This window comes from Eumetopias jubatus, unplaced genomic scaffold (assembly GCF_037043125.1).
Source record: "Eumetopias jubatus isolate StellerSeaLion01/CBP00866 unplaced genomic scaffold, mEumJub1_p1.0 scaffold_307, whole genome shotgun sequence".
Classification (NCBI taxonomy): Eukaryota; Metazoa; Chordata; class Mammalia; order Carnivora; family Otariidae; genus Eumetopias; species Eumetopias jubatus.
In genome coordinates this window covers 1-10,769 of record NW_028275113.1, presented here as the reverse complement: position 1 = coordinate 10,769, position 10,769 = coordinate 1, and the positions used below count along the sequence as shown (strand labels likewise).

Sequence of the window (10,769 nt, the reverse complement as noted above, 5' to 3'; positions counted from 1 at the left end):
CCCTTGTTCAAGTGGGCGTGGGCGTGGTGGCTTGCAGGTGGAAGGGCCGGCTGGCGGCCGTTTGCCCGTGCAGCCGGCACCCGCAGCGGGCCCGGGACCCGCGGGGCGGTGCGCGCGTGGCGAGGGGCCGGGGGCCAGGGGGTGTTTGGAGGAAGCCTTGCTGGGTAAGGCGGGGGGGGGGGGCTGTGGCGGCAAAGGGAGGGGAAGGAGGCCGAAGGGGCAAGAAAAGACCAAGAAAAAAAGCCTACAGCACCCGGTATTCCCAGGCGGTCTCCCATCCAAGTACTAACCAGGCCCGACCCTGCTTAGCTTCCGAGATCAGACGAGATCGGGCGCGTTCAGGGTGGTATGGCCGTAGACGTGAGCTGCTGCCACTAGGCGCCCTAAGATCCTGCTCTGTGCCTCCCGACCCGCGCCCTGCCGCTCTTCGCTCCTCACTCCCCACCCGCCCCCCCCTCCTGCCCTGGGCCTTGCACCTGCCTGCCCGCCTGCCTGCCTTCCAACCGGCCCAGGGGACGGGGGCGCCTGCAGCGCCCCCCTGTCGCGAAAGTCCAGGCACTCTCCCGCACGGGGACTCTCCAGTCCCGGCAGCCGCCGCCGCCACCGCCGCCTGGCTCCCGAGATGGCAAAGGGGAGCGTCGGGGCGCCGGGAGCGCGGCCCGCGCGGTGTTCTCCGCGCCCACCCACCCACCGTCCCCCACCCTCCGCCCGAGGGCAAGCGAGGGCCGCCACCAGGCCTTCCCGCCTCTCCACCCCGCCTTGCTCAAAGCCAGCGCCAGCCACCGGCGCCCGCCAGGGACCCTCCTCAGCAGCCCAACCCCATCGCCCTTCCTCCGCCACCCTTCCCTCGCCCACCCACCGACGCCAGGACCCGACTGAGAGACTCGAGAGCACGGCTGGCACAGACGAACGCACAGACACTCGGGGAAAGACAGAGACCCAGAGAGAGGGAGATGTAGATAGAGAGGAAGAGACACACAGGGGGAGACACAGACAGAGCATCCAACACACAGACCCGCTCGGACCGCACGACAGACGCACGCAGACCCTGACCTGGATGTGCACAGGGACTCAGACTCAGGTGCCCCCGACAGAAACAGACACACAGCCCACACACACCGCACAGCACACAGCACAGCACAGCACAGCACAGGACAGCACAGAACACCACACCACAGCACACCACACACACACACACACACACACAAACACACACACACACACGGAGGAGGCTGTGTTGGCGAGGAAGCTGGCCCCGGGGAGGGTGGTCGTCCTTGGGCGTGGTTTGGGCGCCCAGGAGCTCCTCGGGGCCCGAGGACTTGCAGCCCAGTCTCCAGGAAACCCGCTCTGCTCCCATTCCTGCCCGGGACCCTCTGTGGCCCTGGGCGCGTACGGGCCATTCTCCTATGCTCTCGTCCTTGACTTGGGGGGCCGCTTTTGCTCGTCGGGCGCCGCGCGCCGCCGTCCCGCCGTGTCGATGAGCGAGCGAGCCTCGCTCTTCGCTTCGCCGTTGCGGGGAGACTGAGCACGGACTCGGGTGTCAACGGGTGGTCCCGGGTGCCAACGGGTGAGGGCCCGGGCGGTCGGCCATCTTGTATCATGCCCACACGGAGCGGGGACCCCCGGCCCGGGGGCAAAGGGACGGTGATCCGCCGGGAGGGGGGGAATGCCCGCCCGGGTGGAAGCGCAGCCCAGGGCTGCTGGGGAGAAGGTGGAGGCGTGCCCAGGCAGAAGATGGGGCCGGTTGCCCGGTGTGCCTGGGCACTCGGGGCGGCCCAGGGGAATGGCCAGTGACTCGGTGGATGAGGGCCCGAGGCGCGGGACCTCGGAAGGGCACGCCTGCCTGCCGGGCCGGGGTGCCGTCCCATACGCGCTCCCACCCCCACCCCCACCCCCACCCCGCCCCCTACGCCTACCCCCTCCCCCACACCCCTCCCCCAACCCCGGCCCCACCCCCACCGCGCCCCCTACGCCCACCCCCTCCCCCACACCCCTCCCCCACCCCCACCCCCACCCCCACCCCGCCCCCTACGCCCACCCTCTCCCCCACACCCCTCCCCCACCCCCGGCCCCAACCCACCGCGCCCCAAGCCCGCCGCGGTCCTCGCCGCCCTCCCCCTTTACCTCCCTCCGAACCCGCCGCCTCCCCCCGACCCACCCGCCCCCGCCGCCCCCCAGCCCGCCCTTGTTCAAGTGGGCGTGGGCGTGGTGGCTTGCAGGTGGAAGGGCCGGCTGGCGGCCGTTTGCCCGTGCAGCCGGCACCCGCAGCGGGCCCGGGACCCGCGGGGCGGTGCGCGCGTGGCGAGGGGCCGGGGGCCAGGGGGTGTTTGGAGGAAGCCTTGCTGGGTAAGGCGGGGGGGGGGGCTGTGGCGGCAAAGGGAGGGGAAGGGAGGCCGAAGGGGCAAGAAAAGACCAAGAAAAAAAGCCTACAGCACCCGGTATTCCCAGGCGGTCTCCCATCCAAGTACTAACCAGGCCCGACCCTGCTTAGCTTCCGAGATCAGACGAGATCGGGCGCGTTCAGGGTGGTATGGCCGTAGACGTGAGCTGCTGCCACTAGGCGCCCTAAGAGCCTGCTCTGTGCCTCCCGACCCGCGCCCTGCCGCTCTTCGCTCCTCACTCCCCACCCGCCCCCCCTCCTGCCCTGGGCCTTGCACCTGCCTGCCCGCCTGCCTGCCTTCCAACCGGCCCAGGGGACGGGGGCGCCTGCAGCGCCCCCCTGTCGCGAAAGTCCAGGCACTCTCCCGCACGGGGACTCTCCAGTCCCGGCAGCCGCCGCCGCCACCGCCGCCTGGCTCCCGAGATGGCAAAGGGGAGCGTCGGGGCGCCGGGAGCGCGGCCCGCGCGGTGTTCTCCGCGCCCACCCACCCACCGTCCCCCACCCTCCGCCCGAGGGCAAGCGAGGGCCGCCACCAGGCCTTCCCGCCTCTCCACCCCGCCTTGCTCAAAGCCAGCGCCAGCCACCGGCGCCCGCCAGGGACCCTCCTCAGCAGCCCAACCCCATCGCCCTTCCTCCGCCACCCTTCCCTCGCCCACCCACCGACGCCAGGACCCGACTGAGAGACTCGAGAGCACGGCTGGCACAGACGAACGCACAGACACTCGGGGAAAGACAGAGACCCAGAGAGAGGGAGATGTAGATAGAGAGGAAGAGACACACAGGGGGAGACACAGACAGAGCATCCAACACACAGACCCGCTCGGACCGCACGACAGACGCACGCAGACCCTGACCTGGATGTGCACAGGGACTCAGACTCAGGTGCCCCCGACAGAAACAGACACACAGCCCACACACACCGCACAGCACACAGCACAGCACAGCACAGCACAGCACAGGACAGCACAGAACACCACACCACAGCACACCACACACACACACACACACACACACACACACACACACACACACACACACACGGAGGAGGCTGTGTTGGCGAGGAAGCTGGCCCCGGGGAGGGTGGTCGTCCTTGGGCATGGTTTGGGCGCCCAGGAGCTCCTCGGTGCCCGAGGACTTGCAGCCCAGTCTCCAGGAAACCCGCTCTGCCCCCATTCCTGCCCGGGACCCTCTGTGGCCCTGGGCGCGTACGGGCCATTCTCCTATGCTCTCGTCCTTGACTTGGGGGGCCGCTTTTGCTCGTCGGGCGCCGCGCGCCGCCGTCCCGCCGTGTCGATGAGCGAACGAGCCTCGCTCTTCGCTTCGCCGTTGCGGGAGACTGAGCACGGAGTCGGGTGTCAACGGGTGGTCCCGGGTGCCAACGGGTGAGGGCCCGGGCGATCGGCCAACTTGTACCATGCCCACACGGAGCGGGGACCCCCGGCCCGGGGGCAAAGGGACGGTGATCCGCCGGGAGGGGGGGAATGCCCGCCCGGGTGGAAGCGCAGCCCAGGGCTGCTGGGGAGAAGGTGGAGGCGTGCCCAGGCAGAAGATGGGGCCGGTTGCCCGGTGTGCCTGGGCACTCGGGGCGGCCCAGGGGAATGGCCAGTGACTCGGTGGATGAGGGCCCGAGGCGCGGGACCTCGGAAGGGCACGCCTGCCTGCCGGGCCGGGGTGCCGTCCCATACGCGCTCCCACCCCCACCCCCTCCCCCACCCCGCCCCCTACGCCCACCCTCTCCCCCACACCCCTCCCCCACACCCGGCCCCACCCCCACCGCGCCCCAAGCCCGCCGCGGTCCTCGCCGCCCTCCCCCTTTACCTCCCTCCGAACCCGCCGCCTCCCCCCGACCCACCCGCCCCCGCCGCCCCCCAGCCCGCCCTTGTTCAAGTGGGCGTGGGCGTGGTGGCTTGCAGGTGGAAGGGCCGGCTGGCGGCCGTTTGCCCGTGCAGCCGGCACCCGCAGCGGGCCCGGGACCCGCGGGGCGGTGCGCGCGTGGCGAGGGGCCGGGGGCCAGGGCGTGTTTGGAGGAAGCCTTGCTGGGTAAGGCGGGGGGGGGGGCTGTGGCGGCAAAGGGAGGGGAAGGGAGGCCGAAGGGGCAAGAAAAGACCAAGAAAAAAAGCCTACAGCACCCGGTATTCCCAGGCGGTCTCCCATCCAAGTACTAACCAGGCCCGACCCTGCTTAGCTTCCGAGATCAGACGAGATCGGGCGCGTTCAGGGTGGTATGGCCGTAGACGTGAGCTGCTGCCACTAAGCGCCCTAAGAGCCTGCTCTGTGCCTCCCGACCCGCGCCCTGCCGCTCTTCGCTCCTCACTCCCCACCCGCCCCCCCTCCTGCCCTGGGCCTTGCACCTGCCTGCCCGCCTGCCTGCCTTCCAACCGGCCCAGGGGACGGGGGCGCCTGCAGCGCCCCCCTGTCGCGAAAGTCCAGGCACTCTCCCGCACGGGGACTCTCCAGTCCCGGCAGCCGCCGCCGCCACCGCCGCCTGGCTCCCGAGATGGCAAAGGGGAGCGTCGGGGCGCCGGGAGCGCGGCCCGCGCGGTGTTCTCCGCGCCCACCCACCCACCGTCCCCCACCCTCCGCCCGAGGGCAAGCGAGGGCCGCCACCAGGCCTTCCCGCCTCTCCACCCCGCCTTGCTCAAAGCCAGCGCCAGCCACCGGCGCCCGCCAGGGACCCTCCTCAGCAGCCCAACCCCATCGCCCTTCCTCCGCCACCCTTCCCTCGCCCACCCACCGACGCCAGGACCCGACTGAGAGACTCGAGAGCACGGCTGGCACAGACGAACGCACACACACTCGGGGAAAGACAGAGACCCAGAGAGAGGGAGATGTAGATAGAGAGGAAGAGACACACAGGGGGAGACACAGACAGAGCATCCAACACACAGACCCACTCGGACCGCACGACAGACGCACGCAGACCCTGACCTGGATGTGCACAGAGACTCAGACTCAGGTGCCCCCGACAGAAACAGACACACAGCCCACACACACCGCACAGCACACAGCACAGCACAGCACAGCACAGCACAGGACAGCACAGAACACCACACCACAGCACACCACACACACACACACACACACACACACACACACACACACACACACACACACGGAGGAGGCTGTGTTGGCGAGGAAGCTGGCCCCGGGGAGGGTGGTCGTCCTTGGGCATGGTTTGGGCGCCCAGGAGCTCCTCGGGGCCCGAGGACTTGCAGCCCAGTCTCCAGGAAACCCGCTCTGCCCCCATTCCTGCCCGGGACCCTCTGTGGCCCTGGGCGCGTACGGGCCATTCTCCTATGCTCTCGTCCTTGACTTGGGGGGCCGCTTTTGCTCGTCGGGCGCCGCGCGCCGCCGTCCCGCCGTGTCGATGAGCGAACGAGCCTCGCTCTTCGCTTCGCCGTTGCGGGAGACTGAGCACGGAGTCGGGTGTCAACGGGTGGTCCCGGGTGCCAACGGGTGAGGGCCCGGGCGATCGGCCAACTTGTACCATGCCCACACGGAGCGGGGACCCCCGGCCCGGGGGCAAAGGGACGGTGATCCGCCGGGAGGGGGGGAATGCCCGCCCGGGTGGAAGCGCAGCCCAGGGCTGCTGGGGAGAAGGTGGAGGCGTGCCCAGGCAGAAGATGGGGCCGGTTGCCCGGTGTGCCTGGGCACTCGGGGCGGCCCAGGGGAATGGCCAGTGACTCGGTGGATGAGGGCCCGAGGCGCGGGACCTCGGAAGGGCACGCCTGCCTGCCGGGCCGGGGTGCCGTCCCATACGCGCTCCCACCCCCACCCCCTCCCCCACCCCGCCCCCTACGCCCACCCTCTCCCCCACACCCCTCCCCCACCCCCGGCCCCACCCCCACCGCGCCCCAAGCCCGCCGCGGTCCTCGCCGCCCTCCCCCTTTACCTCCCTCCGAACCCGCCGCCTCCCCCCGACCCACCCGCCCCCGCCGCCCCCCAGCCCGCCCTTGTTCAAGTGGGCGTGGGCGTGGTGGCTTGCAGGTGGAAGGGCCGGCTGGCGGCCGTTTGCCCGTGCAGCCGGCACCCGCAGCGGGCCCGGGACCCGCGGGGCGGTGCGCGCGTGGCGAGGGGCCGGGGGCCAGGGGGTGTTTGGAGGAAGCCTTGCTGGGTAAGGCGGGGGGGGGGGGCTGTGGCGGCAAAGGGAGGGCAAGGGAGGCCGAAGGGGCAAGAAAAGACCAAGAAAAAAAGCCTACAGCACCCGGTATTCCCAGGCGGTCTCCCATCCAAGTACTAACCAGGCCCGACCCTGCTTAGCTTCCGAGATCAGACGAGATCGGGCGCGTTCAGGGTGGTATGGCCGTAGACGTGAGCTGCTGCCACTAGGCGCCCTAAGAGCCTGCTCTGTGCCTCCCGACCCGTGCCCTGCCGCTCTTCGCTCCTCACTCCCCACCCGCCCCCCCTCCTGCCCTGGGCCTTGCACCTGCCTGCCCGCCTGCCTGCCTTCCAACCGGCCCAGGGGACGGGGGCGCCTGCAGCGCCCCCCTGTCGCGAAAGTCCAGGCACTCTCCCGCACGGGGACTCTCCAGTCCCGGCAGCCGCCGCCGCCACCGCCGCCTGGCTCCCGAGATGGCAAAGGGGAGCGTCGGGGCGCCGGGAGCGCGGCCCGCGCGGTGTTCTCCGCGCCCACCCACCCACCGTCCCCCACCCTCCGCCCGAGGGCAAGCGAGGGCCGCCACCAGGCCTTCCCGCCTCTCCACCCCGCCTTGCTCAAAGCCAGCGCCAGCCACCGGCGCCCGCCAGGGACCCTCCTCAGCAGCCCAACCCCATCGCCCTTCCTCCGCCACCCTTCCCTCGCCCACCCACCGACGCCAGGACCCGACTGAGAGACTCGAGAACACGGCTGGCACAGACGAACGCACAGACACTCGGGGAAAGACAGAGACCCAGAGAGAGGGAGATGTAGATAGAGAGGAAGAGACACACAGGGGGAGACACAGACAGAGCATCCAACACACAGACCCGCTCGGACCGCACGACAGACGCACGCAGACCCTGACCTGGATGTGCACAGGGACTCAGACTCAGGTGCCCCCGACAGAAACAGACACACAGCCCACACACACCGCACAGCACACAGCACAGCACAGCACAGCACAGCACAGGACAGCACAGAACACCACACCACAGCACACCACACACACACACACACACACACAGACACACACACACACACACACACACACACACACGGAGGAGGCTGTGTTGGCGAGGAAGCTGGCCCCGGGGAGGGTGGTCGTCCTTGGGCGTGGTTTGGGCGCCCAGGAGCTCCTCGGGGCCCGAGGACTTGCAGCCCAGTCTCCAGGAAACCCGCTCTGCTCCCATTCCTGCCCGGGACCCTCTGTGGCCCTGGGCGCGTACGGGCCATTCTCCTATGCTCTCGTCCTTGACTTGGGGGGCCGCTTTTGCTCGTCGGGCGCCGCGCGCCGCCGTCCCGCCGTGTCGATGAGCGAACGAGCCTCGCTCTTCGCTTCGCCGTTGCGGGGAGACTGAGCACGGACTCGGGTGTCAACGGGTGGTCCCGGGTGCCAACGGGTGAGGGCCCGGGCGGTCGGCCATCTTGTATCATGCCCACACGGAGCGGGGACCCCCGGCCCGGGGGCAAAGGGACGGTGATCCGCCGGGAGGGGGGGAATGCCCGCCCGGGTGGAAGCGCAGCCCAGGGCTGCTGGGGAGAAGGTGGAGGCGTGCCCAGGCAGAAGATGGGGCCGGTTGCCCGGTGTGCCTGGGCACTCGGGGCGGCCCAGGGGAATGGCCAGTGACTCGGTGGATGAGGGCCCGAGGCGCGGGACCTCGGAAGGGCACGCCTGCCTGCCGGGCCGGGGTGCCGTCCCATACGCGCTCCCACCCCCACCCCCACCCCCACCCCGCCCCCTACGCCCACCCCCTCCCCCACACCCCTCCCCCACCCCCGGCCCCACCCCCACCGCGCCCCAAGCCCCCCGTGGTCCTCGCCGCCCTCCCCCTTTACCTCCCTCCGAACCCGCCGCCTCCCCCCGACCCACCCGCCCCCGCCGCCCCCCAGCCCGCCCTTGTTCAAGTGGGCGTGGGCGTGGTGGCTTGCAGGTGGAAGGGCCGGCTGGCGTCCGTTTGCCCGTGCAGCCGGCACCCGCAGCGGGCCCGGGACCCGCGGGGCGGTGCGCGCGTGGCGAGGGGCCGGGGGCCAGGGCGTGTTTGGAGGAAGCCTTGCTGGGTAAGGCGGGGGGGGGGGCTGTGGCGGCAAAGGGAGGGGAAGGGAGGCCGAAGGGGCAAGAAAAGACCAAGAAAAAAAGCCTACAGCACCCGGTATTCCCAGGCGGTCTCCCATCCAAGTACTAACCAGGCCCGACCCTGCTTAGCTTCCGAGATCAGACGAGATCGGGCGCGTTCAGGGTGGTATGGCCGTAGACGTGAGCTGCTGCCACTAGGCGCCCTAAGAGCCTGCTCTGTGCCTCCCGACCCGCGCCCTGCCGCTCTTCGCTCCTCACTCCCCACCCGCCCCCCCTCCTGCCCTGGGCCTTGCACCTGCCTGCCCGCCTGCCTGCCTTCCAACCGGCCCAGGGGACGGGGGCGCCTGCAGCGCCCCCCTGTCGCGAAAGTCCAGGCACTCTCCCGCACGGGGACTCTCCAGTCCCGGCAGCCGCCGCCGCCACCGCCGCCTGGCTCCCGAGATGGCAAAGGGGAGCGTCGGGGCGCCGGGAGCGCGGCCCGCGCGGTGTTCTCCGCGCCCACCCACCCACCGTCCCCCACCCTCCGCCCGAGGGCAAGCGAGGGCCGCCACCAGGCCTTCCCGCCTCTCCACCCCGCCTTGCTCAAAGCCAGCGCCAGCCACCGGCGCCCGCCAGGGACCCTCCTCAGCAGCCCAACCCCATCGCCCTTCCTCCGCCACCCTTCCCTCGCCCACCCACCGACGCCAGGACCCGACTGAGAGACTCGAGAGCACGGCTGGCACAGACGAACGCACACACACTCGGGGAAAGACAGAGACCCAGAGAGAGGGAGATGTAGATAGAGAGGAAGAGACACACAGGGGGAGACACAGACAGAGCATCCAACACACAGACCCACTCGGACCGCACGACAGACGCACGCAGACCCTGACCTGGATGTGCACAGAGACTCAGACTCAGGTGCCCCCGACAGAAACAGACACACAGCCCACACACACCGCACAGCACACAGCACAGCACAGCACAGCACAGCACAGGACAGCACAGAACACCACACCACAGCACACCACACACACACACACACACACACACACACGGAGGAGGCTGTGTTGGCGAGGAAGCTGGCCCCGGGGAGGGTGGTCGTCCTTGGGCATGGTTTGGGCGCCCAGGAGCTCCTCGGGGCCCGAGGACTTGCAGCCCAGTCTCCAGGAAACCCGCTCTGCCCCCATTCCTGCCCGGGACCCTCTGTGGCCCTGGGCGCGTACGGGCCATTCTCCTATGCTCTCGTCCTTGACTTGGGGGGCCGCTTTTGCTCGTCGGGCGCCGCGCGCCGCCGTCCCGCCGTGTCGATGAGCGAACGAGCCTCGCTCTTCGCTTCGCCGTTGCGGGAGACTGAGCACGGAGTCGGGTGTCAACGGGTGGTCCCGGGTGCCAACGGGTGAGGGTCCGGGCGATCGGCCAACTTGTACCATGCCCACACGGAGCGGGGACCCCCGGCCCGGGGGCAAAGGGACGGTGATCCGCCGGGAGGGGGGGAATGCCCGCCCGGGTGGAAGCGCAGCCCAGGGCTGCTGGGGAGAAGGTGGAGGCGTGCCCAGGCAGAAGATGGGGCCGGTTGCCCGGTGTGCCTGGGCACTCGGGGCGGCCCAGGGGAATGGCCAGTGACTCGGTGGATGAGGGCCCGAGGCGCGGGAACTCGGAAGGGCACGCCTGCCTGCCGGGCCGGGGTGCCGTCCCATACGCGCTCCCACCCCCACCCCCTCCCCCACCCCGCCCCCTACGCCCACCCTCTCCCCCACACCCCTCCCCCACACCCGGCCCCACCCCCACCGCGCCCCAAGCCCGCCGCGGTCCTCGCCGCCCTCCCCCTTTACCTCCCTCCGAACCCGCCGCCTCCCCCCGACCCACCCGCCCCCGCCGCCCCCCAGCCCGCCCTTGTTCAAGTGGGCGTGGGCGTGGTGGCTTGCAGGTGGAAGGGCCGGCTGGCGGCCGTTTGCCCGTGCAGCCGGCACCCGCAGCGGGCCCGGGACCCGCGGGGCGGTGCGCGCGTGGCGAGGGGCCGGGGGCCAGGGGGTGTTTGGAGGAAGCCTTGCTGGGTAAGGCGGGGGGGGGGGGGCTGTGGCGGCAAAGGGAGGGGAAGGGAGGCCGAAGGGGCAAGAAAAGACCAAGAAAAAAAGCCTACAGCACCCGGTATTCCCAGGCGGTCTCCCATCCAAGTACTAACCAGGCCCGACCCT

General features: G+C 70.7%; 5 non-coding genes across 5 annotated transcripts; all 5 read right to left on the bottom strand.

The window, feature by feature from the left end:
- Nucleotides 1–241: 241 nt before the first annotated feature.
- LOC148161262 (5S ribosomal RNA) lies at nucleotides 242–360 on the bottom strand. The gene has a single exon (XR_015767712.1). It is a non-coding gene; the product is annotated as a 5S ribosomal RNA (ribosomal RNA).
- A 2,063-nt stretch (nucleotides 361–2,423) lies between these two features.
- Nucleotides 2,424–2,542, bottom strand: LOC148161261 (5S ribosomal RNA). The gene has a single exon (XR_015767711.1). It is a non-coding gene; the product is annotated as a 5S ribosomal RNA (ribosomal RNA).
- A 1,955-nt stretch (nucleotides 2,543–4,497) lies between these two features.
- On the bottom strand, nucleotides 4,498–4,616 carry LOC148161260 (5S ribosomal RNA). The gene has a single exon (XR_015767710.1). It is a non-coding gene; the product is annotated as a 5S ribosomal RNA (ribosomal RNA).
- Nucleotides 4,617–6,572: 1,956 nt separating this feature from the next.
- LOC148161259 (5S ribosomal RNA) lies at nucleotides 6,573–6,691 on the bottom strand. Its single transcript, XR_015767701.1, has one exon. It is a non-coding gene; the product is annotated as a 5S ribosomal RNA (ribosomal RNA).
- A 1,962-nt stretch (nucleotides 6,692–8,653) lies between these two features.
- Nucleotides 8,654–8,772, bottom strand: LOC148161258 (5S ribosomal RNA). Its single transcript, XR_015767690.1, has one exon. It is a non-coding gene; the product is annotated as a 5S ribosomal RNA (ribosomal RNA).
- Between the last annotated feature and the right edge of the window lie 1,997 nt (nucleotides 8,773–10,769).